Source organism: Montipora capricornis, chromosome 6 (genome assembly GCF_036669925.1).
Source record: "Montipora capricornis isolate CH-2021 chromosome 6, ASM3666992v2, whole genome shotgun sequence".
Taxonomy (NCBI): Eukaryota; Metazoa; Cnidaria; class Anthozoa; order Scleractinia; family Acroporidae; genus Montipora; species Montipora capricornis.
The window spans coordinates 48,676,757-48,682,779 of NC_090888.1; positions in this window are offsets into that span (position 1 = coordinate 48,676,757).

The following is a 6,023-nucleotide window of genomic DNA, read 5'->3' on the forward strand; positions in this document are numbered from 1 at the left end:
TTTTTGGAGAGCGTTATTGTAAATTTTAGAGGGCGGTTCGGCTGCCTCGTGTACCGCATCGTCCTTCTTCTTTCTCTTACACGCACAAGGACGTTTGGCAGTCTTCTTCTCTTCGTTCTTCTTCCGACAGGTCGCCGTACTCCCAAGAGGCACTCATCTTCTTCTTCTGAAGACAACTGACAACGAGCAAAGTTTTTCTCGCGTTTTTGTGCTGGATCTCACGCATATGATGGCCATGAATGGAAAACTACTGGAACAAACTAAAACAATTGGGAGCTCGGTCTTTGGTTCCTGAAGGTGGAGTCAAGGTCGGTTAAAATCAATGAAACTCCTGTCACGTGATTTTTAGAGGATATATTAAGAAACCTCACGATCCAAACCATCACCCCATGAATTTGGAGACGCGCTGTCGGCGTTAAGACGTACTCTTGGATCATATCTTGTACGACCTCTGTCAAGAAGAAAAAGATAAACTGCCCCTCAAAGCCTTGGCCACGTGGACACCCGTTACCAATTGTAATCAGTGTTGCTACCTCTTCCAATGGGCCGACGACCTCCGCGTGCCCCTCCGAGACAAACAAGATGACGAAACCATGCCTCTCCTCAACAACACCGACTATGAGGACATTCCTTGCAAATAAGGTGTGCTTTCTCGAGGATTTGGAAGGATTTTGTATGAGAGATCAATTCCTTCCTCAAGAAGTAGGCTGGTGCGATTGGACAGGGAAACTGATACGGGTTCGATTCGTTACAAGGCCTCCATACCTTGGCCCGATCTCTCCCCAAATGATCGACGGACAGCCTATTATTGTACCCAACACGTCCACAGACTAGACTATTGTCCACACCTACACAGTTCGAACCATGTCACCAGCAAGTTGTCTGCGGATGTCACAAGACCCCCGAGTGTCCATTGGTGGCTTTCAAAGGCAGAATGATCGAACGACGATGGCTTACCATCTGGGGAATGCCTAGCATGGACCTAGAATCTTTGGGTTGTCCAGAATTCAAAAACCTGCCACGTCTCATGTCAGTGGGTTTCTGTGGCCGCCAACAATATCTATTGCGTCATCATTGCCCCAAAGTGGAATACTATCATTTTGTACAATGGATGCCGGGGCAGAGGGGATGGGTTCGCGATACCCACTAACGTGAATCACGAACGGACCCGAGTTTCCTGGAAGCCCAGAAACTATCCACCCCTCTACGACCGATGTCCACCAAGCCACCCCACAGACACTTTCGTTTTGTTCCTGAACACATGTAACACTCGATTTTCGTCATTAAAAATCAGCATTTTTATTTGCATTCATTTGTGGAGTGGAGTAAATGACGCCTTGAGCATCGAAACTTTCCGGGAGTGCTCCCACATGGTGAGTTGGTCAAGGGTATAATGGCATCGACCAACCACGTACGGATGGAGAGGCGTTGTAGAAGAAAAACTCACATCCGATCGTCAGTGTGGTGGTAATGACCACATCGGCTGCATGGAACCAAGGAACGTCCATGGCAAAGGGGACACTCGAGATGCGACTTCCTTTCCGGAACAAGGACATAGAAGGCGGGTTGACAAATCGTGAGGTGTTCTAGGAGACAGAAGAAATCACTGTGGTTGAACGATGTGAAAGAACCCACATCGTGAACACTGCACCAATCCAAAGAAGGCCAGTTCTTTCACAGTGAGTTTCATCCTATTGTGATGTTTTCTTCTCGCCTTCATATCTAAAATCATCTCCTGTAATTCGATCGGCAGGGTATCCCAAGGACTGGTCATTTTGAAAATTGAGGTTTTGGGTGTGAGGCCACCCTTTTATCTTAATGGCATAGACCAATCTAGAGCCGATCCTTGGGATCACGGGGTCTTGAAGAGGGATTTCCCCCCCCCCCCCCCTTATGCGTACCCCTCAGACCTCGGACCTCGAAGGTCTGGAATTATCCTTCAAAAGGCTTGAAGGGTGAGAAAACCAAAATGGAAAGTTCTCTCGAAACGTGTCGCGCTAGGTTCAAGGTGTGGAAATGGACGAGTTCCGAGGTGCTTGCCCCAAAGAAACGACGGCGAGAAAGGCGTAAACAATGCCAAAACGACGTTTTACCACCTTCTCCTTCGCTCACCTGAACCCAGAGACAGAAAGCTGCGAAGCGCCATCAACAGCATCTGTAACAGAAGCGTCGGTACTGCAAACGACATCGTGAGCAAATCCGTGAAAAAGCTCGGCCTGACTTTTAGCATTACCGTCGCGAGTATCGTGACCAAATCAACTAGAAGAAATGAGAACGATGATGGCAAGATCGGGTCCACCAAATCTGGTGGGATCTTGCAATAAAGTGGTCGAGTTTTTCGCGGACACTTCGTTCTTAGCGGGCCCGAGCGATCTCGACGAGGGTTAAAGTTGAGGGTCATCGCCTTTTCCTTTCTTAGCGTGATGGGTGGGATGGCTGTGTTCTGATCCCTCGATGCTTGCTTTTCTTGTACATGATGTAAACAGTGACATTTTACTTTTTTCTTCTTGTATATTCTTGGATTTGACATGACGTCACGGCCGCCATGTTGGTGTCCCCAAACAGTGAAATGGCGGCCATGTTGGTGTCCCGATCCAATCCACCAGGAATTTAAAGCTATTATTATGCTAACGTCTTCTTTTGTTTTCGTTGAAAAACATGGCTGTTGATCACGTGAGTGAAACCCAAGAATTAAACCTCTCTTAGTTGGCTTGATTTTGTTCTTGTTTTGCTTTGTCCGAGTGGGGTCTGGGACCTTTCCCGCCTTGTTTCCTTATTTGGGTGAGCCATGACATCATTCCCTTCTCGACCAATCCCGTGCCAGGACGTTCTATATCTTACATCGACCCTGTTAGGTGGACCTTCTGTCGCTTCTCTCCCATGTTAGTAAAATTACTTTCACGTGGGAAATGGCGTGACGTCAGCCAAATAAGTTTTTTTTCTGTACCTCCAGGGTGAGGAGGAAAGGTTCCGACACGTCATGTGACACCAGAACGATCACTGATTGGCCCGTCCCTAGCAACGTGATGTCCCTTTGCGTCAACAGACCCTATCACTACTCCCAAGTAGTTAAGTCGTATGCAATTTCTACCGAACATGCCATTCAAAGGAAATTTGAAAGTTTCTTGTAATGTGCGACAATGGCCGTTTTCAAGCTAGAGATGGATAATCTGTCTTAGTGTGAAAATGGATCGATTTTAAACGGGTAATCCGTCTATTTTTATCCTTAGACGGATCCGTGATCTGTCTCTAGTGTGAAAAGGGCCAATTTGTTTTTACGAAGTGCAACAGCTCAATTTATTACAAAGTGCGGCAACTTGTCATTACAAATTGCGACAAGTGTTATTACAAAGTTTTTAAAGTATTAGAAAGTGCGACAGTTCTATTACAAATTGCGATGATTATTGCAAAGTGCGACAGAACAGGTTTGGTGTTGTATTACTCTTGGGACCAAGCCAAAAAATAATCGTGAGAAAATGCAAGATATTTTGATACCCAAGCAGTTGGCAATGAAAAAAAGGCGAGACAGTTTAATTTTGTTTTTTAATTAGTTGCTTGCGCGGTACTTTGTAATTAACCAATAACAAAAATACTATAATATTCTTTGTTTGTCCCTCCAAATTTTGCATTTTCCAGTCTCTCTTGGGATCATCATAATTTCCAAGAGAAAATAAAAACACTGCTTATGCAAAATTTTGGAGAGACAACAAAGAATATTATAGTATTTTTTATATTGTCTAATAATGCAAGCGGTTAGCAAAAAGCAGTACCAGCCTAGAGCCAGAATCATCAATCCGACGGTGCATTCGCTATTCGTGGTTCCTTGCAATGTATTCCAAGAAATGTTTTTTCTCCGCTTTCCAAAAATGATAATACATTGATTCTGATCATTCTAGCCCTTAAACGCCGTCTTGTCTTCGAGGAATCACCGTCAATAATAGTGGTACTCCGGCTGGTCTTTCGTATGCCGTATCCGGAATAATTAACTTCTAGAAAACAAAAGAACAAAGCGAACATAACAATACCTAATCAACGAGGCCTAATCAGAATAACACTGGTTCTTTTGTCTTCCGCCATTTTGGTCCAGTATATGAAAGTCTACCCGGTACTCCAAGAAAAGATGGTTGAACAAAGATTTCCGTTTCCACTCGATAACATGTTGCGAAGAGCAAGTCATAGATAAATAAGCATAGAAAATTAAATTCTAACAAACATAGCTCATTTTTCCGAGGAAAACAGAATTATTTTGCCCATTTGATGTCCGATGGAAAAAGATTACTTTAACAGTCACAGAAATTCTAGTTTCGGTTGCACTGAAAATGGCGACTGAAGTGTTGTGGGCGCGCAATGTAAGGTGGGTGAGCGAGGTTCTGCAATGAACTTCATTTGAGTGCAACAAAACGTGACAAACTGTCATGTGAAATAACTTTCTTCACCTTCGAAGACGTTGCAGCATATTTTGTTGACTTCTTTTCATTTGAGGTTCAGCGTTTGCTACCAGCTGAATAATGTCAACAAAACTAGATTATAGAAAACGAGTTTGTTTTCTCCCATGTAAAAAAAAATAAAGATCAAAAGTTGAAGCTCTCGTGCTGCCTTTTTTTCTGCGAGCTTTGTTTCTTTTTTTGAACGGAACTAGACACTCCAAGCGCACACTGGGTTAAACCGCAGCGTTCCAGTTAAGTTTTTCAAGTGAGGCTTCATTAAGACTATTTGAGCGGTCACCCACATGTCGCGCCACTAGAGGCCCTTTGGCTCACACGTTCACACGTTTAATTATTTTGTAATGTCCAGTCCCATTTTGAGGTCTTTTAGGTTTCTAGGCTTTGGTAATAAATTCAGTTTGAAGATAACAAAACACGCTCTTGATTAAAATTCACTCGTTTCTTCTTTAAATAAATAGTCTGCAAAAAACGTAACTGCAAATTGCTCTGACGGACGTTAATTTTCCAGCATGTCTTTCAGTTGCACTAAGCAAACGTTTATTGCACACACTAAGAAAGGACTGAAGGTGTAGTTTCCGCTTCATAATTCCTCTTCTTGTTAGTCTAATCTGATGCCAGGTCAAAACACTGTTGGGCTTTACGTTTGCTTCAAAGAGTACCGTAAAAGCCAGGAGTTAACAGAAAAAGACAAGCCAAAAGACAGATGAAGAAAAAAAAATAACAGTTTTTATATATAACTCTAAATCGAATGCTCATCGAAAGATTAATGACAATCGAAAATTACTGCAGTCTCTGACTTTTATGAATAAACGAAAGGTCATGATGTTTTGTCAAAGGAAAAAAATGATCACGTGCTAGGCAACCATAAAGGTGCACGTGATCACCTTCTGTAAACTGAATGAACTACAGGAAAGAATGTTAATCGTTCGTCGTTTTCAGAGTGAAACAACATACTTCTTAGCCAAGAAACTTCCGTCTTTGATTTTTTAATTTAGTTACGGTTAGGCCAAAGGCCAAGTGGATGTTATGCATAATCCGGCAAGTTCAAGTTGGCGATCAAGTTGCGCGTGTGACCCGTCATTAAAATTTTTTCACAAAATGTTCCCGAACCGTCAAGTATCACCGCAAAAGACAAGAACATTATTCTAAAAGCTTATTCTCCACAAAGAGTAGGTTCTGGATGTAATTTTGAGAGTGGAAATCAAGTTTACGGTAGACGATAAATACAACCTCAAGAGGCAGACTATATTTAATTAAGTTAACACAACAGAAAGACGCCAACCTCATTTTGACACGAAAATGCTTTACTATCGCCATAAAAACTATCCAGTTAGACTCGCATATTACAAAACATAATGAATTCGTAAAGGACACCCTTCCCAGCAAAATATTTTTTTGAAACAAACAACATATTTGCTGTTAGAGGCATAAACCCCTTCCTATTTTATTACGTGCGTGAAGACAAGAAACTCAATCGTCTCAAATTACCACACGTAATTGCAACATGATACATTTCAGGCTCAAACCCTTTCCATGAAGAACCTTTTCCTTGAATAATGAAGCAAAAAAACAGAGGAC